The sequence below is a fragment of the Macadamia integrifolia genome, unplaced genomic scaffold (assembly GCF_013358625.1).
Source record: "Macadamia integrifolia cultivar HAES 741 unplaced genomic scaffold, SCU_Mint_v3 scaffold3033, whole genome shotgun sequence".
NCBI lineage: Eukaryota > Viridiplantae > Streptophyta > Magnoliopsida > Proteales > Proteaceae > Macadamia > Macadamia integrifolia.
Window position 1 is genome coordinate 1 of NW_024869148.1, and position 26,170 is coordinate 26,170.

A 26,170-nucleotide genomic window follows, 5' to 3' on the forward strand; every position below is an offset into this window, starting at 1 on the left:
AAAAAAAAAAAAAAAAAAATTTGATGGCTGCTGGCACCAAAGAAAAAAAAAATGCTCCTATATATCTTATCCATGTGCTTTTGCTTTTCAAACCCAACCAACACAAAAGACACTTCGTAGAAATTAACAACCCTTCTAATTTAGCTGATTTTTCCACGAAAGACCTTATTGTACGTTAGTTTTCCTTTATATTTTTATTTGTTCTCTTTTTAAGATTTCCTCATCGGATGGAGGTGGAAACGTGTTGGTGTTTGATGTCTTGTATTTCGTCGCAGTTTAATCCAGGGAGTACTGGTGCAGCACCTAGACAGCCAAGACGGCGGTCCTGCTAGCCGGTTAGCGAGCCGTGGGGGTTGCAAGGGGGGCAGGAGGCAGGGGGTGTAGGGGGGCGCAGCCCTCCGCTCGAATTTTTTATTTGAGAGCAATTGTAATTTAATCCGGATTAGGGTGGCAATTGTAGTTTAATCCGGATTAGGGTTTTTTCGCTATATATTTGTAGCGAGGGTTTCTTTCTCTGTAATGCAAGCAATACTGAGAGGTGTGAAGACGAGCGCTGTAACCCTATTCTCCATTGATAGTGAAGCATGATTTCATCTCACCGGGGACGTAGACAACCTTGTCGAACCTCGTAAAATCGGTGTGTATTATTTGTTTTGTTTTTTCATTATCTTCTGCATCGTTTTAGGGTTGCGTTTCTACACTTATTCGTGCTGTCTTATTAGGACTTCGATTTCCTATGGGAGTCATGGTTCAAATACAACCATACCATCAGGAGATTTGATTCGGTTCATATACGAGATTGTTCTGTCTCTAGTTTGTTTGGGCAATAGCAATCCACTTTCTCTCTATATTAATGGATTCCATTTGTCCGAACCAAGAGCGTATGAGAACCCGATCCAGAGTGTACGATCAGGTGAGAACCATAATGTATGGGTATTAACAACAAAAGACCTTTTCTTTTTTTATTCGTAGAATCTTTATTTATTTTTATTTATTTTATTATTGTTATGAGTAATGTATTAAGACTTGACCCATACCTTTTATTTTTCTTTGGGTAGAAGACAATAGAGTCACTAGACCCTTACTAACGTATTAAATACGATATTGATTTTGGGTCTTCCAAGATGAGAGTCATGAGACTATTGGACACAACATTGAATTCGGGTCTTCCAGGATGAGAGTAATGACTGATTTTGGGTCTTCCTAGATGAGAGTCATGACACCATTGGATATGGCATTGATTTTGGGTATTCCAGGATGAGAGTCATGGGACCATTGGATATGGCATTGATTTTGGCGCAAAAATCTCTGTAGAAAGGTAGAAGTGGCAATGAGATCTAAAATGGTTGGGAGAGCCCTGACATGTACCTCAGTCATTGGATCCTCACTGTCGCTCACTGTCAAGTGCAGAGGATTTGAATCATTGATTTTGGGTGTTTCTTGTTAGGATAAGACTATTGGGCCAAAAATATTTTCAAAAGGGAGGGGGTGGAGGGGGCACAAAAATCCTATACAAGGAGGCAGTGACCAGCATTGAGGATCCAATGACTGGGTTGCATGCCAAGGCCTCCCAGTCGTTGGATCGTCACTGCCACTCACCTCTCATCGCAAAGGATTTGAGTCTGGTGGGTTAGTTCAATTTTTCCCACTAAGTAAATCATCTTGAAATCGAAAATCGGTTTGATCCCATTTAGAATATGAAGAAGATGACTAGTCGTGGTGCGCCTAAGCTGGCTTGGATACCTTGCTTAACAAAAAACAAAGAAAAGACTAGGAACCGGTCGATCCAATTCCTATTCAGGCACAAATGACTTGGATCTGCAGGATTTGGCATTAGAACTGCGGATTCTGATTGAAATCTTTTGATTTATGTGTTTAATTCCCAATTCTTGAAACCATGTCTTCATGGAGTGGGGCTCCACTGTTGCGTAATAGAGGCGGCAACGTAGATCCAATTCCCTAAAGCACCCCGAGGCACACACCCATGTCACTACAGGAAATGCTATTTTAAGTGACGAAATTAAATTGACGACGGAGGCATTGGATTTGCTGCCCTCTATTGCGCGACAAATGTGCTGGATCTGCCCTCATGAGCCTTATTGTCCAATCACTTGTCAAGAAAAATATATTTTTCTTATTATTATTGCCTAGATACCATGCTACTTTTTCCGGTTGGGTGGACTTCATTAGTACGACCACATTAAGTGTTTTGGGAAATGTGTTATATTTTGGGAGAAAGAACGCTACCCGATAGTATTGCGTACGCCCAACACTACCCGCTTGCGACTATCTACCTCTAGACACAGGTAGGTGTGAAAAAGACTAGGTTGCCCCCGCCCTATGAGCTGACACAATGGCAATGCAAGTGGGTAGCATTCTTTTGCCCTTCTTTTTAATTGAGAGAGAGAGAGAGAGAGAGAGAGAGAGGTTCTTTGAAAAAGCAGCATACAATAATACATCAATGAGGTACACCAAAACGGTATCATATATGGAAGGCAGCAATACCATTTTATTATGAAGAGGAGAGAAAGATAAGGGAAATATGGCTGTGGATAAGGTTCTCGCACGAGAAACATTCTTGTATGGAATTGATCCATACAGATAGAATTCGCCCAAAGAAAATGATTCTCATACAAGGATCTGATCCAGCCTTGGGGAATATGTATGTCTAACATCCGATTTGGGGAAAAAGGTCGAACAGACACAATAGTCACTTGTGACACTAAAGGACCATAATTTGTAGACGGCTTGATCACCTGTAGACTTTTTTTTTGGATTAAAAGTCCAAAGAAATTTACAAGAAAAAATGGCGACTAGAAAAGTGAAACCTAGAAAATAAAATATCTCGAAGCACTTGTAGCCAACTTGACCCGTAAGTGTACAGCTGATGGCCGCAACCACAACCCTATGAACAGGTGAGGACCTTAATGTGTGGGTATCAATGACTAAGGATACCCTCTACAAAGACTTGACCCATGATATTAGGGGTGTCAATCCAAGTTCACATCGTGAGACATGACTGAGCCTGACACGCTAAGAGCCTGATCTGGACCAGTTTGATAATAAAACCCGACACATTTATAAAAAAATAGTACATGGTGTAGCCACCTAACCTGACAGGCTCCCGATCGACCCAACACATTTTTGAGCGCAACTAGATAAGACCAAGGTTGATCGATAGGAGGGGTGTATACAAAAGGGGATTGTTCAATGACCATCAAGATGTCTTTATATTGATTGTTTGCATGCTCATATGATCTCCATGCCCTATTGAATATATGAATTCTTTCATTTCACTTTGTTTCACACCCTCATCTCGGCATGACTGACCCCACCCGCTTCCATCCACTTTCAATATTGATTGTGATTTATCAAAATCGTGTAAGCTGAACCTACAAAATAAGCTGCTGAAATTCAGATTCCTAATATAATCAAAACATCTCCGATCCATTAAGCGGAGGGTTATAAAGACAGATTCAATAATGGTTTGGTTCTAGGCCAGCAAAAAGGGGGAGATTGGACGTTTTTTATTTTTCTGTTAAATCTACGTACCAGTTCCAATGTAATTTGCAAAGAGCGAAGGAAAATTCGGTGGCTTTTTCACTGAGGATTTGTAGTTGGAAAAAATACTCCACTGGATGTGTAGAAAATTCGGTCGCTTCTTCACCGGTATTGGTTGATGTTGATATTTAAAACCACTATGCCAAAATAGGAAAAAAAAATGTTAAATAAAAAATAAAAATAAAAGAGAAGAGGATAAATGGTTTTTTTTTTTTGGCTAAGTGGGTTTTAAAATAAAAATGTTAATAAAAATAGAGAGAGAGGTGAAAACATCATAGGTTATCCAGTTGATAGTTTGTGGTGGAATCCACGAGTCAGCAAAGGAAATGTATAAGAACCCCCTGATTCGGACTCTTCTTCGATTGCATCAAGCAACCTAATGTAGAATCGGATTGCAAGGACTTAATATCTTATTTATCTCGCACTCAAACACTGGGTCCTTTGTCTACATACTCAATTGATGTCAAAGACATTTTACACTTATCACCGTATTTTAATTTTTTTAAAGGTGAGGCTGTCTACTTGGGAACCAGCCTTTCCATAAAGGGTGTAAGACTGTCTACCTATATACTCTCTCAGAATCTTGCTTAAGTGCGAGAAGCCTTTGTAAACTGGGTAACGGCTTTTTTTTTTTTTACTGTATTTTTATTTTTTACATTATAGTATGGTCCTAGGGAGATCGATAAGATTACTGACTTTTAAGCCCCACCAGCCGTGTCATTGACATGTAAAAGAATTTGGCCAAATTCCATTGGAGAAAATTGGTATTCAAAACTATGTGCTAATCATGGTCCATTGAATAAATGGTTTTCTGCCCAAAAAAGGAAAATAAAAAAGAATAGCTCGAAATTGCATGGATTTGATCGGAAAAATTTAATGCTCCATCCCATAATTAGCCCATTTTAAAAGCATATTTAAGACGAAGGGAATATAAGTTTCAGAGAAAATACATTACAGCTATTAAGGGATTGTACTAATTAATACACATAGAGCTTACTCAGTCTATAAATATCACAGACATGGATCCCTGGATAACTTAAAGAAAACATTTCTTTTTTTTTTTAAAGGAAAAGAGATGGCAAGAATTGGAGCTGCAAGAATCCTCTTTCTATTGGTTTTGATAGTCTGCACAGCTGCATGTCTAACTAGTAATCACTTTGCAGTTTTACAAATCATGTTCTTGCAACTTTTTGCTTCTTTTTTTTCTTCTTCTTTAATTCATTTCAATGAATAATAGTGTCTATTCCTCAAAATTTCTTACATTTCTATTATCTTATTAATATGTAATTTACTTGAAATGTAGATATGGAACATGGAGCTGTGAAGGAAGAAGTGAAGTGCTCCTTAAAGACAAAAGAAACAGTGAAGTGCTGTGCAACCCTTCATTTGGAGAAATGTGATCACAAGGAAAGTGCTGACAATGATTGTTGCAATAGAGTGTGCTCTGAAACATGCAAGAAGGGTGGAGAATGCAAGCCATGGGAACAGAATGGGATTTGTCATTGTAACTGTTGATGAATAATAAATATATAAAATAAATAAATAAATAAATAAATAAATAAATAAATAAATAAATAAATAAATAAAATTTGGTATATGACAAAAAGTTGATTATATATTTTTGAGAATATTCTTCCTGAATCCTTGAAATATAACACATTAGAGGAAAAGAAAAGACCAAATCAATCTCCTTCTTGACCATGGTTCAAGGGATTAGATTGGTATCGAGAGAAAGATTGGATTGGTATTGGAAGAGTCCGATCTTAATTCTAGGCCAATCCTGTATCGGTATAGCAATATGGATTTAAAGGTGTTAATTGGTTTGGTTTCGATGCATATGGTGTGGTTTGATTCGTTTCACATTTATTTGGTTAAAATCAAACCGTATCATTTATTAAACAGTTGTACTTTTTGAAACCACAATTGTTTAGTAAACGGTTTCGATTCCACGGTTTTTAAACAGTGTCGATTTTACGGTTTTAAACAGTTTTGATTGTGGTTAATTCCATACGATTTTTAAACGTTTAGCAATCGGTTTGCTAGTTTATTCGCATGCTTACTAAAATTTGCTTTAATTGATAAATGCTTCAATCTCATATCAAATTAAATGAGGCATTGAACAAGTAATGATTTACTACATAACTACATAATAGGAGTAAATTATTGAATAGATTGTTCGACAACTTCTATGGTCCTTAATTCTTCCCTAAATTAAACCATTATGTTTTGTTAAAACAACCAAATATTTAATCGTTATATGGTTAATCGGATTGGTTTTGACGATTTAAACGGTTCGATTTTCACGGTGTCAATTCGGTTTGAAACCAACAGGTTAAATGGTTAAAACAAACCTGATCCATTTAACTAATTGGTCTTAAACTTGAAACCATAACCAAACCATTTACTAAACAGTTTTACAGTTTCGATGTAGATGACTCGATTCAATTTCAGTAAATGGGTTCACATCCTTATATGGATTAATGGTAAAATAAATAAATAAATTAAGGAAACCAAGGATGAATTTTTTGGATATGGACCAATTTGGATCAGTCTCGCAGACATTGATCTCAATTTTCTAAAATCATAATCTCGACGTTGAGGGGCAGTGTATAAGCCCAAATCAGAGAGGGACCTTGGTATTCGCCTTGGTATTCGTCAGAGTTAATGAGCTGTGCAGAGGGGGGAATCTCAAGCTTATTTGAAAGATTGCGTTAAACAAACTGAGTATCGGTGTATGATAGATACCTCAAGAAAGAGTGTTCGATTTGGATGGTCTTTTGTACCCTGGACTCTCACCTTCTGTGTGGAAGCAAATGCTGAACCTCAACTACCATTTGAAAGGTGTGATTGTAAGTTGATGTGGTCTACAATGCAACATCAGCAATAAATGAATGAAAGTTACACTTTTTTTTTCTTTAACGAAGGGTATCTAGGCTTCGGCTTGACTAGTCCTGTGGGTCCATATTGACCTCACAACTGCATGGATTAGGACATATCGAAATTGAATGAGAATCATTCAATTTTTACTGAAAACAGGAAAGAGCACTAAACACCCTATGTGAGTGGCCCAAGGTGTGCCTAGTAGGAGTCGAACTCAGGAATGAATGAAAGTTACACAATAACTACTCTTAGTGGTTATAAGGTGAAATTGTTATCCCCATCCCTTTTGATGAATTCATAAATTGTTATGAATCGATGAGAACTTGGGATTGTATCAATGCTTGGGTTTGAAGATATTGATACTCTAATTCTTAATAGTGATTAAAGTCATCAGCTACTCTATATAACCACTCTTTAACATATGGTTCAAAGACGTACACATGAACCAATTGATGTGGACAACTTACGCATTTTTCTTTTATAGAAAATATATATATATATTTTTTTGGATTTAAGTGAATTGTATGTCAAATGATGATATTTCCCGTTGAGTGTATTTTCTTGCTAGGTTCTCCTCGCCATTTCTTTTGTATTATTTCATTTTTTTTTCTTTATACAATTATGATCATTTTCCAAAAAAATAAAAATTCTGATAATGATATATATATATATATATATTTTATATTTAATGAGATAATGACTTATTATTGATAACAATGATGTGATTTATGATCATCTTGTAGGATGTCTGATAGGATAAAGTATTTTTTTTTTTTTCCTTTTTTATTAGGTGGGAGACTTTCTTTTGATAAATTTGTTTTTTTAGATGTTATTATTCTTTGGGACAAATTTAGATGCTATTATTGTGTTTATTAAATTATGTAAATGTTTAGGACAAATTCATATAATAGCATAATTTTAACTTCCGAATATTTAAACTACAGTAAGAAAAATCATATGTACTAAATGTGTATTGTATTATAGTAGTATGTGTGTGTGTGTTTTTTTTTAAACTAATTTTTTTATGCAATTCTTAACACTAAATTTTAAACATATTATTAAAATTTAGGGCTGTTTAGTATCCGCATGTATCCTTAATTTTTTTTTTCCACTTATAAACTATGCATCAGACCTGGATCCTCTCAAGTGTCTCAGGCCTTTCAATGTGCATCGGACAACTGACAACTGACAACACCAAGACATGCACCCCAAGTCTTTTTCATCCATCTGATATGCATTGGTGGAGATTAGTGCACTTGAGAGGATCTCGTTCCGTCATGTGCACCCCTCCACTAGATATGTAGGCAAGCCCAAAAGGTAAAACCAAGGAGAGAGATAGGGCAACTAACAGATGGAGGGGGAATGGGCCCATATAGAACCACCTCCCATCACGGTTTGACCCGTAGACCATAAACTTCGGGTAATTGAAGCCGGGTAGGCAAATCCACCAACGCATGATCCGATGGGTTATGCTATAGTATTTTACCATAACGTTTACCCCATTTCACTAAATTGATATGAAATAGATTAATCTCACTGTAAAATAATACTCCCATATAATCAATTTCTATGTTGGACAAGCTTTACTTGATATGAATTGTAAAATGAATAGCTCGAAGTTAGGGGAAGTATTGCACGATGCCAGAGTGCAGATTCCAACGTGCACCCCTTTAAGAGCTCTTTAAGATATTGAGAAAAAGATTCATCATGCTAAATGCTTAATAATATGTCATAAATGACTTATCACATGACATATCTTGGCTGTGAATATATTTTTCATATCATCATTCAATCACAATTATTATTATTGTAATATAAATCCATCGTACATTCCATGTATGATATTGCAAAGATTTATTTATGTATTTTTTCTGGTAAAAAAATTTGGAAGTATTTAGAAAGAATAAGTTATAAAATCAAGGGACCCAATCTAAGATTAATCCACCCCATCGAGTAGCTTTCTAGGTTTTGAAACTTTGGTCTTCTCCTTCCTTGTTCAACCAGTTAAACAGTTGCCTTTTCCTCGGGTGGCTAGGTCCTTGGTAAAATTCTGACCCGAACCCAAACCCAAACCCGAACAGCTTAATAGATTTAACATTTTAAAATGATTCTTTCTATCAGAATATAATAACTGGGGCCAAATAAAAATGGAAGCCTTAATTGATTCTAGGTCAGATGAGGAATATTTTGGCTGTCACTGAAATACAGAATCAGGGTTTGATTTGTATCCCATGGAAATCCCAAAATTAGATATGAAAAAAAAAAATCTAAGTGGAGAAAACTATCCAAAAAAAAAAAAAAAAAAACCAAAGAAGTATACAAAGAAGACACTATGAATAAATTTGCATGCCATTAAAGTCTCAAAATCCCAATAACTCTTATACGAAAATCTTTCCCTATAAAGAAAAATATTTAAAAATAGAATTCTTTCTAAAATAGAAAATATACACAGAGAGCTAGCGTAGTTTATATATAAGGCAGACATGGGTAGTCGTTAGTATTAAAGAACACAATACCTTTGATCTCTTGTATTGAGAAAAGAGATGGGAAGAATTGGAGCTGACCATATCTCAATAAGAAACAATATTTACCTTCTTAGCATAATCACACTCAACAATATTGATTTCCTTAAAAAGGAAAATACATACAACTAACAAGCTATAAAAAGATTTTCCCTAAAATGGAAGCTTAGAGTTTACTAAAATCTATAAATAATTCAAACATGGGTAGTGATCAAGTAAAGAAAAAAAATTTATTAGAAAAGAGATGGCAAGAGTTGGAGCTATGGTTCTCTTTCTATTGGTTTTGATAGTCTGCAAAGGTTTAGTACTCACTTTGCAGTTATACTTCTTAAAATTGATAATTTCTTTTCCTTAATTTTTTTCTTATCTATCTAATTACCTCACTAGATATATAAGTTACTTGCAATGCAGATATGGAACATGAAGCAGCGTGCACCTACAAAAATATGAGAGAAGTGAAGTGCTGTGCGACTCTTAAATTTGACAAATGCGATCACAAAAACAGTACTCAGAATGCCTGTTGCGACAGAATTTGCAGTAACAAATGTGCCAAGGGTGGCGTATGCAAGCCCCGGGAGAAGAATGGGATTTGTCATTGTTACTGTTAATGAATGATATATGGACAAAGTTTTCTTTCACCGCTCTCCATATATCTCATTCTTTATTGTACGTTGTTGATGGTCACGGTGAACTGATGTCGATCACTGTGGCCTCAAGAAAACTTGGTCCATAAATATATTAAATAAATAAATAAATAAAAATTAACTAGTACATGTTTATATATATTTTTGAGCATACTCATCCTGAATCCTTGAAATATAACATGTTAGAAGAAAATAAAAAGGCCAAATTATATAATTGCATGGGAGAGAAATCAATTTCTACTCTCTTTTCATACTTAACGCCAATCACTCCAAGAAAGAATCTACTAATATATATATATATATATATATATATATATAAATATATGTATTTTTTTTTTTTTGTTGGGAAGAAAACAAAGGGTTCTCCATGGTAGTGATCATAGCAGTGCTTCCATAGGACCACGAACTTTAATGGGGGTATTAACTTGAATACACAATTAGCCGACTCGAGCGATTATAAGGCTAGGGCTTCATTCCATATGCTACCAACCAGTTGGCAGAATCCACTAATATTTGTGAGTAAGAAACCAAGTACTGTTGGTTTCTCATACAAACTCTGTAGTAAAAAATAATGACTGAATATTGAGAGGCTTTGCTATTTTTGGAGCTGTGCTCCTTCCCCCTATGAACACTTTTGTAACCCCTAGGTGATTGCCAACTTTTCCCTTCTTTAAAACATAGATGTACCTATGAGAAAATAAAAAATAATAGAAGAAGGGTAAAAAACAATGCTAAGATATTTTCCTTCTGGGACCATAGATAAATGAAGAGCTAGAAATTCTATGAATTATAAGAGATTCACACTAGTTTTAGCCAGTGGTGGAAGTGATGTTCCACACCAATACCTGAACGCAAACCCGGATCAGTGTAATTCTGGAAACAGGATGTAGAGAAAAAGAATTTCCAAGACGAAAATGGAATTACAAGATGGGACTATGGGAGCCAGTGAGAGTTTGATTCAATTAATTCCACCCCGTAAACAACCTTAGAAACAGGGAAAAAGAACCCAGTCCTGCAGGCGCAGGAAATACCAATGTGTGGGACCAGTGAGAGGGAACACATCGGTATCTTCAGCACCCTAGGTATGGGGGGTAGCGTCGTCTTTTTATGTCCTTGTCTCTGGGCTTTTCTTGCACCAACAAGACAAGGTTCTTTTTTCCTATATTTATATTTGTCATTTTTGGTCATAGGTTTGAAACTTAGAAACAGCCTCTCCTGTGAGGTAAAACAATAAACACTTGTCCCTCCCAGACCTGCAGTATCATGAGCCTCATGCACATGGTTGTTCTTGATTTTTTTTTTTAATTAATTAATTTTTTATGTTATCATTTAAAAAAAAATCCATTTAACTTATATTCCCAAAGATATAAAAAAATATGGGTCTTTATACCACATATAATACATGAGGTCTGTAAATAAACTTTAAAATAAAACCCACAGCTGGTTCTTCGGGCAACAATGTTGTTCGCATATGGAGCACTATTATGTTCAAACCAGTAACTAATATTGGGGGGACGAGGTAGTAAAAAAGAGAGTGTTCAATTCATTCACAGTCTTGCCACACAGTGCACTCTAATGCTAATCCGTAATATATAATACAGTATCTTCAAGGGAGAATCATGGAACCAACTTCCTAATTTGATAGGTTTTTGCTTTCAGTTGGTATATCAAACTGTGGCTTAGCCTCAGTCAATCTCTAAGACATATCATCAGACATTTACTCCTATTATTACTCCTATTTGACTCGATAGAGAACTTGAGATTGGATTGATGTTTGGGTCTGAAGACATCAATACACCAGTTTTTACTAACGGCGTACCATCACGATGATCTAAAGCTACTTCTCTCATGGAGGAGCGATCTAATGGTTTTTTTTCCGTATTATTTCTTTTTGCCAATTTTAATGATATACCTTAGCTGACCTTTAGGAAATATATATATATATATATATATATATAGATATTGTTTTTGATAGGATGGTGATTATGTTATTAATACAATTATTTGAATTCTGATTAACTTGTGAGATGTATGATGGGATTAAGAATTTTGGTGTCATATATTGTGTTTATTTCAATTGGGGACTTTCTTTCCATAAATTTGTCTTTTAGATGCTATTATTGTGTTTATTAAATAACATTTATTTTTATTTATTTATTTTTTCTTGGCGTCCAAACATACCAAAAGTGATCCCATCTGATTAAAAATAAATAAATTCTGGCTTAACGTTACTTATAGCTAGTAGCAGCTCTACTTAGGTCCCTGGTCACCTATCTCTTTCGTCTGGCCTGTCCGTTCTGACTAGTGCCAGCTAGCTCTGTTTTTAAGTTCCCCATGACCTCTCTTTGTAATGGCGATTTAACTTTGCTCTCTTACATCCCCCTATTGGATTCAGATCCTCTGTTATTCTTGTGTTATTCTAGGTGTAAAAGATGACACATGGCGAAAGATAAGTGGATGGTGCAGATCAAGTGAGAGAAGGATGTACCATTAAAATCGGTTTTAATGAGAAACCGGTTCTAAATTCAAATCAAACCCGGTTTGGTTCTCTCACCTAATAGCTCTCTCCCTCTTAAACCTCTTCATTTTTTCTTCTCTCCCATCTCGCTGTACAATTCAATTTGCGACTTCTCTCTGTTGATTTTGAATATGAGTTTCTCTGTTACAATAGCAAACATCTGAAGCTTGGGGAAGACGATTTCAGATCTTAGATATGAGTTTCTCTGTTAATCAGGTGACCTTTTCACCGAAGCTAATATTGCCAATTTTCTCCAAAGGTTTGAGAGATTTTTCCAGTCGTTGAGGTTCTGGAAATTCTTGGAGCGACTCTTTCTCACCACCTGTTAAACATTCAATCTAAGTCTTATCATATTCGATCTGTTTAGCATTAAAACCAGATCTAAAATATATAGATCTGAGTAATTTCTATGGAAACTTGGATCTGAGTTTCTCTATTAATCAAGCACCGGAGCTAATATTGTCAGTTTTCTCCAAAGGTTTGAGAGATTTTTTTGATCGTTGAAGTTTCAGAAGTTCTTGGAGTGTCTTTCTCATCACCTGTCAAATATTCAATCCTAAGTCTTATCATATTCGATCTGTTTAGCATGACAAATCAGATATAAAATATATAGATCTAAATAATTTCTATGGAAATTGATTTATTAGAAGTTATAGGGACTGAGGACGAGAGACCAAAATGAAGGATCTGAAATCGTCTTCCCCAAGCTTCGGACATTTCTGTTATAACAGAGAGAAGTCGCAGGTTGAAGAGTAACAGCAAGATGGGAGAGAAGAAAGAACGAAGAAGAGACTTAAGAGGGAGAGAGAGATGTCGGCTTGTTTGAATCCTTTGAGGTGAGAGAACCAAATCAGGTTTGATTTGAACTGAGAACTAGTTTTAATGGTATATCATTCTCTCACTTGATTTGCACCATCCACCTATCTTTTGCCACATGTCCTCTCCTGCACCTAGAATAACACAAGAATAACGGATCCAAGAATAATAGAGGATCTGGATCCTCCCTCTACCCCTCCTCTCCCCTCTCCCCTCTCCCCTCTCCCATGCAGTGAGCGATGAGTGGTAGTGAGGATTCAATGGCTGAGAGCGCCCTAACATGCATCCCAGCCGTTGGATCCTCATTGCCGCTCCTCCACCCTGCTTCATTGATTAACCCCCTCTCCTCCACCCTTCCTTTATGAATTTGGAATATAATGTTGCATTGTTTGGGGCCTAATCATGTGGTGTGTGATCCTTGCTTTCAAGGCTAGGCTCTTGATTTAGAATAGACGTGTCTCAATCATGGTTCTAAGTATTGGTATTGAATTGGTCGTATCGGCCATATTGTATTGATACGGATATAAATACTTGACAATTTGAATCGGGTATCAGTCTAGATTTAGGGATAAAATAGTAAATATATATATATATATATATACTTTTTGTGAAAAGTGAGGACAAAATTGACTGATCTGATAAGATCTAATCTGAATAGATATCATATGGATAGATAACAATAACTAAATCCATGGTTTCAACAGAATCCAAGTTTATCTCATACTGTCCACAAGCCCAAATTGCGAACATTGCTTGAAATTTGCTTCGTCATAGATGTGTGATTAATTTCCTTCCTAGCTTCTACCCTCTAATCTCAGCATCTTTAATCATTTTCTTTAAAGTATTATAGTCTATTTCATGTGAAATTATATTATTTGCTCCTTTATCAAAAAAAAAAAGAAACAAATTATTGAAGAGGAATAAAGTACAGTTACAACTTTGGTTTCAACAAATCACCCTCGCAGTATCCACATGGAAATCATCTAATATCCCTTTTTTCTTATTTGAATTTTTTGTCTTTATAAAAAATAAAATAAAATAAAATAAAATTACAAGGAAATCATGCCAAGTTTCTGAGCTATGTTGCAAGGTTGGTAGATATGAAGGGTTCATATTCAAGCATTAAAATAGAAGCCTCATTGAGATAATCACATCTCGATTACTTAACCAATTCTGTTGGTTCAAGGAGACGTTGATCTATCACATCTTGCAGTGTTATTTCTTCTGTGTTTGCTATTGAAGAGATCCGTTCACATGATCACCTTCCCTTGATCGTCTCTATCACCAAACTTAGAGCTATAAGTGTCGCATTTATATATCACAACCATTGTATAAGTAAGCTCTTGAAAAGAGAAAAAGAAAAAAAAAAAATTAGTTTCTTCGTATAGTATTTTAATAAGTATAGTTGAATTCAAAGATTACCAAAATCAATATGATAATCAGAATGGTTCAAAATCAATATCAACTTCCTTAAAATTATTAGCATGGAAAATGATGAATATACTGTAACTTACCTAGAGCAATATATCCATATGTGCTTACAAGTAAAGTGTGGTTGGATTGATCAGGATTTAGAAACCTCGCGGTGCCAAAGTTCATAGGTGCGTTTGGTATGAAACCTGAAAGCTTGTTGTTTTCTTAAGTACAATATTTTTAGATTTCTCATATTCCATACCTGCATAGGTATAGAGCCTGAAAGCTTGTTACCTTCCAGGAACAATAGTTTTAGATTTCTCAAATTCCCCATTTTTGTAGATAGGGAAACTGAAAACTTGTTTCCTCCTAGGATTATTGCAAGTTATCCCCTCAAACTGAAACATGGCCTTGTATCAATTGCATTTCAAGAGACGGGAGTGTATCAGTTGCATTCCACACCCCTAAAATTTATAATAACTCTTCCGACTCTTCCCCTGTTCACATCCATCTCTCTCTCTCTCTCTCTCTCTCTCTCTCTCTCTCACTCTCTCTCTCTCATTTGAGTCCAGGGGACTATGGGGTCAAATATTTTTATGTAGGCCTGATGGGTGTCAATGTGTCAGGAAAATTTAACCTTTTATGGAAAAAAAAAAAAAAAAAGGAATCCAATCATGGTAATAGTGGTAAATGATAATGGGCTGATGCATGCATTTTCATTTCAGGTTAAAAGGGGATGGACCGAACCCTTGTTTTGATCTTTCTTTTTTATGCTCCACCCACATGACATGGACTCACATAAAAAACGAGATATGACATCTTTCATTAATTTGGAGGGGCATTAGAATAGTGAAGGACACAAATCAGATCCTATATTAAGAAATCCATGTGGAAAAGAACATTCAACCGAAGTCTCTCCGCAAACACGGATGAGAGAGAAACTAAAAAACGAGTGGTGATAAATATTGATACGCATACAAGGGCAAGAAAACAAGAAAAGGACTCCAAGTAAGGCATAGAGAGAAACCTTAGAAATCCTAAGTCAGGTTGTTCAATGCGATGGGAATCGTAAGGCGGAAATTGGATTTATTTGAAGCACTAAATCGTAGGGCTGAGATTGATTTGAATACTTTTCATGTTGAAGATGACTAAATGGTGTGTGAAAATTGTCTACAGCTGCTGCACCAGTGCAGTGAGCATTGGGTGGCTAGGAGCCCCTCGAGGCGCATGTCCATATGCTCCCAACCGTCTGATGCTCACTACACCTCACCACTTACTACAGAGGATGTGGACTCTTAAATGGTAACATTGTCTTTTTAATTAATTACTTTTTTAACACCATTACCAACTAATGGGACGATTGATAAAATCTTTCCAATTAGGTGGAGAGGAGTGATATTTTTCAAACTAGCTAGGGAGAACATGATATTACGACTAAGTACATGGGAGGTGAGTGATATTTCTTCATGAAACTATAAGAAGTCCATGATAAGTATTATACGTATATAGAGTGGTGAGAGCATGGATTTATGTAGGGACAATTACTTAAATGTACTAGATTTTTGTTTCTAATAAACAATAATTATAAAGCAAATAAATACATGTTCAGTATATGTTTCATATGTACATATTCCTACGGCTCAGATGAGTATACTTGCATATATCACAAGGTTAGGTCTTGTGTATCGATATTAGATTGGATACAAGGATGGTATCAATCTGTATTAGTTGTATCAGACAATTTTACCCTCAAACAAGTCCATTAAATAGGTATTTTGACAGTTATAGCCCCGTGTTTGTAACCTGATTATTGTGAAATTTAATTCAATTCCAAAAGACAAATAAGAGGATTAAAAAAAAAAAAAAAAGGCAAAGTCCCACTAAATTGCCACTAATACAATTAATCTTAATTTATGCGTCCTTCTTGGATTGACTTGAGAAAATTGCAACGTCAGCCTCTGAACTTTGGTCTTTATTCAATATCACCCCCTAGACTTTTCAAAACACCAAAGACACTCCTAAAAATTCAAACAATTCCAAATCAATCCCTGCAGTTAACAGAGTTAAGTAATAGAATGTCGATTATTTTTTTTTTTTCTTTTTCAAAATGCTTAAAACACCCCCATATGATGTGAATGGACAATATTATCCTCCCTTGCCCTTCCCTTCTTCTAAACTCACACTCACAAGCAAGTCTCTCAAGACAAGATTACATGGAGTGCGATTCTCAAACAGTGGTATGGTGCATTAGGAGGGAATCCATTCCTTGGTGCTTTAGACAAAAAAAAAAATGGCGGTTTTCTAAGAGCTATCAAGACAAGATTACATGGACTATAAATCATAGCTTCCATGAAGTTAACTTGGTGGCAGGTAGATTACCTAAGCATGTGATATCAACTAGGATGTCAACTATTTGGGAGGTTCCTCCTTGATTTTCTCTTGCAGATATCAGCTGAGATGAAAATGAGAAGCCTTGGTTTTGTTTTAACTGAGGATTAGTTTTATTTTATCAGTTTTCATTCTATTAATAGCCATGCCGAAGGTGAAATAGAAGAGTGAGTCTTACTTTTGGCTTTTATCATGTATTCGTTCATTCTATTATAATAAAATTATTCTGTTGACCTTAAGGAAAAAAAATTCTTCTAAAGCGTATTATGTTTTTTTGTTGTCGGAGAATGAGATTTATTATAGAAACCATATACCTGTTGAATCTAGCTCACGGATGATGTGAGATGTGGTTGAACTAGTGAAGGGTTCAGCCATTTGGAAAGAATCCAGACTCATTGAATTTGGATTCTGGAGAAAGTTTGGAGATATCCAATGAGTAAAGGTTACTGGTCTTTATACAGGCATGTAGAATGGGAGAGAGGACGTGGGGGACAAAGGAGATAGGACATGTATCTTTCACCAATATGGAGAGGCATCAGAATGCTAAAGGACACATCAAATCCTTCCTAGTTATATTATATTATTATTATTATGACATATGCAAAATGATTGTGTAGACCAAATGAAATTAAAATCTCTACCACACATTTAAGGGATACGAGAATCCGGTAGAAAAAATTATATATATTTTGTTATGATTTTACCTTAAACCGATATTGATAATGGGTCCAAGTAATTATTGCAATTCGAGAGTCTTCGTTACAGCTTTAGATAAGAAAAAGTCTTGTTACGGATTTTGATTGTCCTTTTTACAGAAAGATTCTTCTCAGACATTAATGGAGTCAATTGAGGCCTTTTACCATTCTGGGAAAAAAATAATTGGGTGGTCTTGGTTATTGCAGACACGAGGGCATCTCACATCCACAAAGAAATTTTGAAAAGAATATGCAACGGAGCTTCTTCCGAAACATAAAGGACACAGAAATTACCAAGTGACCATGCAACAGCTGAAGTAAGTGAAACCAACAGTGGCCAACCATTCTAGATTTTTGTTCTTTTGGTAGAAGTTGGGCTCATAGATACAGACAAGTGGAACTGAATCAATCTCTTACTTCCCTTTCCAATCAATCAAGATTCAAGACAAAAGAAGAGTCGACACATAGTATAGAAAGAAGTTTTCCTTACCATATGATCATACACTTCCCCTCTCTCCCTGAGTTGTCCAATGGGCCATGGTGAAAAAATTCACAGCATGGTAAAAGTGAATTTTCAGATCTTATAAATAGAGCATCAAACTGATGAGCACAATCAACCAGAATTGAGAGTGAATTACTTGGGTTTGAAAGAAACACCCACAAATCTACATCATTATTATTTTTTAGAAAAAAATTTCTTTCACCCACTATGAAGTAAGAAAAAGTTTTCCTCTCAACAGTGAAGGAAATACCGATGAATATATCATCATTATTATTCTTCTATTTGTTAGAATTCCAAAAGCCCTTCATGGTTCATTAATTTCAAGAAATCTTGGAGGATTGCCGACTTTCGGTTTTATTCATGTGAATGAGGAGCATTTGTAGAGGAAGTTGGAGCTAAGAGGAAACAAAACTTCACTGGCTTAAAAAAATTGATATGTGTCATCTCAACTGTATGATATTTTAATGTATGTATGTATGTATTTCCTATTTGATGCAAAAGAGAAGGGTTTTTTTTCCCCCTCATCATGGTAATGTGTCTAGGGTTGGCATATATCTGCATACTTAATCAAATGCTTTAGCTTATATTGTAAGTTTTAATTTTGGATCAAGTAAAATTGGGTTGGTACAGCTTCCTTTACACATTTATTTAGTTATTTATTGGGTTATTATTCTTTTTTTTTTTTTTTTTTTTTTTTTGAAATACTTATTATTCACCATTACACCCAGTGAACTTATGTGTTTACTGAAAATACATATAAGGTGAGATATAGATTTAATATTAGGACACCAAATTTGAGACAGATACGATCAATACATAGTATCTTATGTTCTAAACTAACTGTTCATATATATATATATATATATATATGTCCAGTTAGCACATTAAGGAGGAATCCGTTTGGATTGGCCTGTTTTGTCGTTTTGCTCCAAACAATTCACGTCTGGGCGATTTCTACTTTTTCAGTGTTCAGGGAACCTTATACAAAGCTTGTTGTTTTCTCCGACATTTATTGTCTATTTCCATGGAGAGCAATTGGCTGTGTATCGCGTTGAGGGTCGTCCTCCTTCATAGACCCCACTCTAGTGCATGTCTTCTCAGTCCTCACTGAGAAACAATACAAATTCCTATATTTTTTATATTACCTAAAAGTTCCCAATTGCCTCTTCAATGTAAGGTCTAACGTCAAAGTCTTACTACTCCTAACACCTATGGTGGCAATTTTTCATTTTTCATGCAAAAGCTTCTCAAGATGGAGGAGACCAGCTGATCATATTGCTGTATTCATTAATAGGGTCAGATGGGCAACAGGGTGAGTAAAGAGGTGATGGTGGAGGTGATAGGAATTGGCATGAATGGTGAGAAACCAGCTCATATTGCCATTTTAGTTATGTTCATTAGCTCATATTGTATCGTTAGACATAATAAGATAAAATTGTTAATGACTATTAAGGATATTTTTGTCTAATTAAAATTAATATAATTGAATCTAAGGGTATTTTTATTCAATCAAAACCAATACAAGTGGATCTGGATCAAAATCAAATTAGTATCGATCATGTTGGATTTCAAGATCAATTCTAATATCTTAAGCCATGATAACTACACAATAATCTTTGCGGGAAAGAATTGACTGAAAAACTTATACTGATCCATTTCGAGTTTTAAAACCTTTGAAAGGTGGAATTAAGTTTTCTGCTTTTACCCTTTCTTTTTCTCCTTTTACATTGGTTAGGGTCCGTCTTTGTCACGGGTCTTCTTTTTCCTTTCTTTTCTTATGTTGGGCTAGGCATGGGGATGCAGGCTGTGTGTACTGTTGCCTAGTTTGGGAAATTAACGAGTCTTTGATTGAACCAAAGCGATCCTAAGTGGGGCCATGCCAGACCTATTCCCATATCATTCAAAACTGAACTCATTATGCATATGGCCATCAGTGGAATCCAGCGTCAATCCGTGGCAGTAGCAATGTGGCCTTGGTACCCAAAGTCACCCACACCTACCCTTCTCTTTCTCTCAAAGGGATGTTAGGCCGGGCAGGTGTTGGCCTTTTCAGGTTCTCCTTTACTCTATCTCTTTCTCTTCAATGGCTGTTAGGCCACCCCGAATCGCCCTAGTCTATCCTGAATCTGATCAGAGCTTGAGGCAAGTATTTTAGTCCATAGTAATTTTAAGTTAGCATAATTGCTGTCTAATTGACCTAGCTAGTGGAATTGTATATCCGATTGTTGAATGATCTAATTCATAATCCACAAGGTATTTTATGAAAAGAAAAAAATATCCATATGGTAGAAGTATATGTGTCCATCTTGGATTGACCTGAGATTAGAAATCTTTTTTTTTTCTTCTTCTTTTATTCTAAACTAATTTGGCGCAGAAGAGTCTAACATCATGCATGGTTGATTCTTAAAATTAAAAAAAAAAATATATATATATATATATATATATATATATTGAGATTAGTCATAAAACTTGAGGATGCCTAATTTATCATTGTTTAGAAAAGGGGCGTAAAAAATGAGATTGTACTGAATCAAAATGGATCATTAGAACACTTTATATATCGGTTTGATATTGGTTATGATTTTTTATGCACCATTAAAAAATTGAAATAAATAGAAAACAATTTTATGGGCAGTAGACAAATAAAAAATATTGAAGAAAACTCGATAGAATAGATAAGAGCAAATTACGTGGCCCTCCCTTGGACCATGGTGGTGCTTACAAGTAATCCTAGTTCGTTAAGTTAAAACTGATACAAAACATTCATAAATGGTCATATTGTCCTTAGTTAGTGTAGTTTTTTATCCTTTTTATCTTTTCATTATAAAACCTTGAGAACTAACATCTCAACCTTTCAACATTTTTATCTTATCTTCTTGCTGAACATTACCTTCTTCGACGAACTACAAGCACCAATCTCTTCCATTTGGAAATCTGCGAGCTATAAAATTGACAATTTGAGAATTCCAACAACTCTATAAGCTGCACTCACCGACGACTTGCTAAACGCATCTCCTCCAACCACGATGACCTACATCCACTGAGATTCCTAATAATCCCCCCCCCCACCCCAACAAAAAAAATAAAATAAAATAAAAAATCTATTTCTATCTTATATTGTGCCTCTAACCTCTTACTTAAGAATATTACCTTCTTTTTTTTTTCTTGGACCTTACTATGGATTGGTATCAGATGAGATAAGAATTTGGGTCAATCTTGAATGATATGGATTGAAACATTATTAAAGTGTTTTGAACGGAAAGCAAAAGGTCGTGGCCTTTTGGGACCCACCAAATACCTCTTCTTACATATTTTGATTTTCCTTCTTTTTATAGAAAGATTCTTTTTAAATATTAATGGAGTCAATAAAGCCTTTTTACCATTCTGGGCAACAATAATTGGGTGGTCTTGGTTGTTGCAGACACATTCATAAGAAATTTTGGAAAGAACATGCAATGAAACTTCTCCCCAAACGCGAGGAGACAAAAAAAAATTCAAGAACGCGTAGTGAGAAAGCGAGAAAGGGTCCCATGCCAAGTACAGCATAGAGAGAACTCCATCATTCATCATAATAGTAAGTGTTCGTATGTATATACAGTGGTGAACATGGTTTTAGGTGGGAACTGGGGACAATTAGGGTCAAGGACAATGGAAATCACATATGAGTTTCGAGTAAACCTCACGCATTACATCTTCAATTCAATCATTCATTGCAATGGACTTCACCACCACCTAAAAACAAGTGTCATTCATCTTTTTTGTTCTTTTGGTAGAAGTTGGGCTCATCGATAGGGACAAGTAGATTTGATCAATCTCTTACGTCTCTTTCCAATCGATCCAGATTCTAGACAAATGAAGAGTCGACACATGGTCTAGGAAGAAGTTTCCCTTACCACATGATGAGGTTCACCATACAATTCCCCTCTCCCCCCGAGTTGTTCAGATGGGCCATAGTGAAAACATTCTAGGCATGGTAAATGTGAATTTTAGGATCTTATAAATAGAGCATCAATCTGATGGGCACAATCAACCAGAATTGATAGTGAATTACTTGGGTTTGAAAAGGCCATCTTGGGTGGTGTAGCTTTTTCTATTACATCTATTCATCAGTTTCTTCTTCTGCTCCTTCTTCTGGGTTATCTATACCTTGAAACTATTGTTGCAGGTCTCTCTGTGAGATGTATAGAGGGAGAAAGAGGCATTGATCGAGTTCAAAGCTGGTTTAACTGTTACTTCAGGGCGGCTCTCTTCTTGGATCGGTGATGATTGCTGCAGATGGAGAGGTGTGCAGCAATTTTCAAGGAACCCATATTCCAGAATTCAGGGCTGCTCGCTTCATTGCTGAAATTGAAACACTTGAATTACTTGGACCACAGCTTCAACAATTTTACGAACCCATATTCCAGAATTCATTGGTTCACTTGAGAATTTGAGGTATCTCAATCTCTCTTCTGCATCATTCAGTGGAAAAATTCCTACTCACCTTGGAAACTTGTCTAGATTGCAGTATCTTGACCTTCATTCTTGGCATTCTTATTTGGATCCTTAGATCTATCATGGGTGCAGTAATATTAATGGCGAAATAACAAAATAAGTGAACAGTTTGTCTATGTGCAATTCTAATAGCTTGGAGGTACTAAATTTATGGGGGACTGGAGTTTCAGATCTGATTCTATCATCTATTGGAAACTTGTCGTCATGATAAGCAAATTTGATACACTTTCTCCTATCCATGTTGGTATTTTACCAGAGAAGTTATTTCTGCCAAGGGGATCAAGACTCAGTAAATGTGTGCATTTTTACAATGATGAAGGAAGATTGCCACGAAAGTTGTTGCTGCTAAGTATTAGAAATTGCAATGAAGATAAAGAACCTATTGATTGAGGAATCTTTCCTGACATATTGTTGTTTCCTAAATCTAAAAATTGCAAGTCCTTCATGTCCTTCCGACAACCAGGGAGTTCTCCCCATGAACTATTATTTGAATATATTTGCATCTCTCATCAACTCAACTTTCAGGTAAATTTCCACCTTTCTTGTTGGATCTCTCCAGTTCTAAATTTTTTTTGTTCTTTCTTTTTGTGAGTGCTAGGACCTCTCTTAGTTGACACTTTTATATATTTCAGGTACAATTCCGGCATCTATCGGAAACTTAACATCCCTGAGATCATTATTCCTCTTTCAAACTTTCGTGGCAAGCTTCTTTCATCATTGCAAAAGTCTTGATCACCTTGGTAGAAATAACTTCTCTGGAAAAATACCAACATGGATAGGAGAAAGTGTATCAAATTTGCTTATCATGACGACAAGTTTCCAATAGATGATAGAATCAGATCTGAAACTCCAGTCCCCCATAAATTTAGTACCTCCAACCCATTAGAATTGCACAGACAAACTGTTCACATATTCTGTTATTTCGCCATTAATATTACTGCACCCATGATAGATCTAAGGATCCAAATAAGAATGCCGAGAATGAAGGTCAAGATATTGCAATCTAGACAAGTTTCCAAAGTGAGTAGGAATTTTTCCACTGAATGATGCAGAAGAGAGATTGAGATACCTCAAATTCTCAAGTGAACCAATGAATTCTGGAATATGGGTTCCTAAAATTGTTGAAAATTGCTGCACACCTCTCTATGTGCAGCAATCATCACCAATCCAAGAAGAGAGCCGCCCTGAAGTAGCAGTTAAACCAGCTTTGAACTCGATCAATGCCTCTCTCTCCCTCTATACATCTCACAGAGAGACCTGCAACAATAGTTTCAAGGTATTACAATTGCACATAGACAAACTGTTCACTTATTCTGTTATTTCGCCATTAATATTGTTGCACCCATGATAAGTCTAACCTCTTCAAATTGCAAAGATTACCCAAAGTTGTTAGTATCCTGCCTCCAATGCCTGTATCCGATATGTCAAGGTTTTAATTTTGGATCAAATAAATTGGGTTGGTACTTGGTACAGCTTCCTTTACACAATTATTTATTTATTTATTGTGTTATTATTCTTTTTTGTTTTATGAAAAACTTATTTTTCAAAATTACACAAAGTTTTTTATTTTTTTGTTAACTAGAAATTTCATTCAAATGACAACAAGAAAAACAAAGCAGATAAAGACATGAAATACACAAGACTTAAGCATGAAATACCAAGAGCCAAAGAATAGAATATGATCAAGTTGTTTGACATGCAACAAACATTGGTCTTCCAGGCTAGGATATAGTCTAAGCCAAAAAAATCCCCTAGCAAACTTGCTGTAAAAACAGTCATAATCGGATACAAATATCACTATCATAAGAGGGAGAGGTAGCTCCATAAAAGGCATTTGTATGGCATATGCCAGACACGAGGTGTCACAGTATGCATTGTGACCCAACACATGGCATGGTCACCCATGTAAAGGTATGGACTTATGTGTTTAATGAAAATACATTGTGTGATATAAGGTGGGATATAGATTTAATATTAGGACACCAAATTTGAGACATATATGATCAATACATATTATATCCTCATTTAACTATTCAGATATGTCCAGTTAGCACATTCAATGTTGGAGGAATCGGTTTGGATTGACCTATTTTGTCATTTTGCTCCAAATAATCCATGTCCTGTCGATTTCTACTTTTTCAATGTTTAGGGAACCTTATATAAAGCTTCTTGTTTTCTCCAACATTTATTGTCTATTTCCGTGGAGAGCAATTGATTGTGTATCTCAGGCATCTATTGTGAGCATTGTGCATGATATAATATCTTTCAAAGTTCTGTTTTTCTCTTTGTTTCTTTTCATATATCAATAGGTCCTGTAATGGTTCGGCTCATGCTATTGCTAAATGGGCTATTTCTTTCCCTGATGACGGTTTTTGGATCCCTCCTCTCATTGGAGACTCAAGAATCTTGTATTGGCATGTTCACCCCTCTTTGCTGAATAGAAAGTCTTATTGCACCCAAAAAAAAAAAAAAAAAAATAGTTGTGTATCACGTTGAGGGTCGTCTTCCTCCATAGACTCCACTCTAGTGCATGAGTCTTCTCAGTCCTTCTCACTCATGAACAAAACAAATTGCTCATACAATCATATTTTTTATATTATCTGTGACACTTTTGATAATGTTCATCTATCAAGTTGATTGCCACTAGAGTATAGACTATAGAGTATGACAATTACAAAAATGGTAAAGCAACCTAAAAGCTCCCAAGTTGCCTCTTCAATGTAAGGCCTAATGTCAAAGCCTCACTACTTCTATCAGCTATGGTGGCAATTTTTCATTTTTCATGCAAAAGCCTCTTGAGAAGGGGGAGAACAGCTGATAATATTGGAGCCCTTTTGGTTAATTAATAGGGCCAGGTGGGCAACAGAGTGAATCAGGAGGAGGTGGTGGTGGAGGTGATAGGTTGCCATTTTGGTTATGTTCATCAGCTTATATCGTATCGTTGGATGAAAGGTAATAAGTTAAAATTTTATTAAAATTTTTTTTCCAATTAAAACTAATACAATTGGATCTAAGGGTATTTATGTTCAATCAAAGGCAATACAAATAGATTTGGTTCAAAATCGATTTATTATTGTCCATATCCAATCCTAAGATCAATTCCAATATCTTAAACTATGGCAACTACACAATAATCATCGCGGGAAAGAATTGAGTGAAAAACTTATACTGATTCATTTCAAGTTTTAAAGGGGAATTTACTATCACTCCCTTACACTTGGTCTATATTTACTAAAACTCCCATATCTTTTACATTTTTACTGATACTCCCTTTCTCTTTGATTTTTACATCTCTTTCTCCCCTGCTATTTTTGAATACCTAGATTACCGTTCCTTTTCACTTGTAATCTATGACACATTTTTTTCATATTGATTGGTTTAAGGTATAGTTTGAACCAAACCACTTACAAGTTTTATCTCATCCAATCATCAAGGATATTGACAACTGATGTGTCCTTAAAGATATTATTTACTTATTTATTTCGTCCCATCCAATCATCAGGGATATTGTTTATTTTTTATTATTATTATTATTATTATTATTATTATTATTATTATTATTATTATTATTATTATTTATCTCATCCATCATTACAAATTGCAATCTATTTTTTTTATCAGTATTAGATTGGTATCGGCCTCAGCCAATTTAAGAATTAAAAAAAAACATGCATGGCACCGGATTGGAACATATGATACCGATATAAATAAAGATCGAATACAAAATTATTCTTTTT

At 35.4% G+C, this 26,170-nt stretch overlaps 3 long non-coding RNA genes across 3 annotated transcripts; all 3 read left to right on the forward strand.

The window, feature by feature from the left end:
- The first annotated feature begins 4,530 nt into the window (after positions 1-4,530).
- On the forward strand, positions 4,531-5,136 carry LOC122067645. The gene is made up of 2 exons (XR_006136802.1): positions 4,531-4,709; positions 4,865-5,136. It is a non-coding gene; the product is annotated as an uncharacterized LOC122067645 (long non-coding RNA).
- Positions 5,137-8,237: 3,101 nt separating this feature from the next.
- LOC122067646 lies at positions 8,238-9,748 on the forward strand. The gene is made up of 2 exons (XR_006136803.1): positions 8,238-9,262; positions 9,375-9,748. It is a non-coding gene; the product is annotated as an uncharacterized LOC122067646 (long non-coding RNA).
- A 12,234-nt stretch (positions 9,749-21,982) lies between these two features.
- On the forward strand, positions 21,983-23,915 carry LOC122067647. Its single transcript, XR_006136804.1, has 2 exons — positions 21,983-22,958; positions 23,066-23,915. It is a non-coding gene; the product is annotated as an uncharacterized LOC122067647 (long non-coding RNA).
- Positions 23,916-26,170: the final 2,255 nt, after the last annotated feature.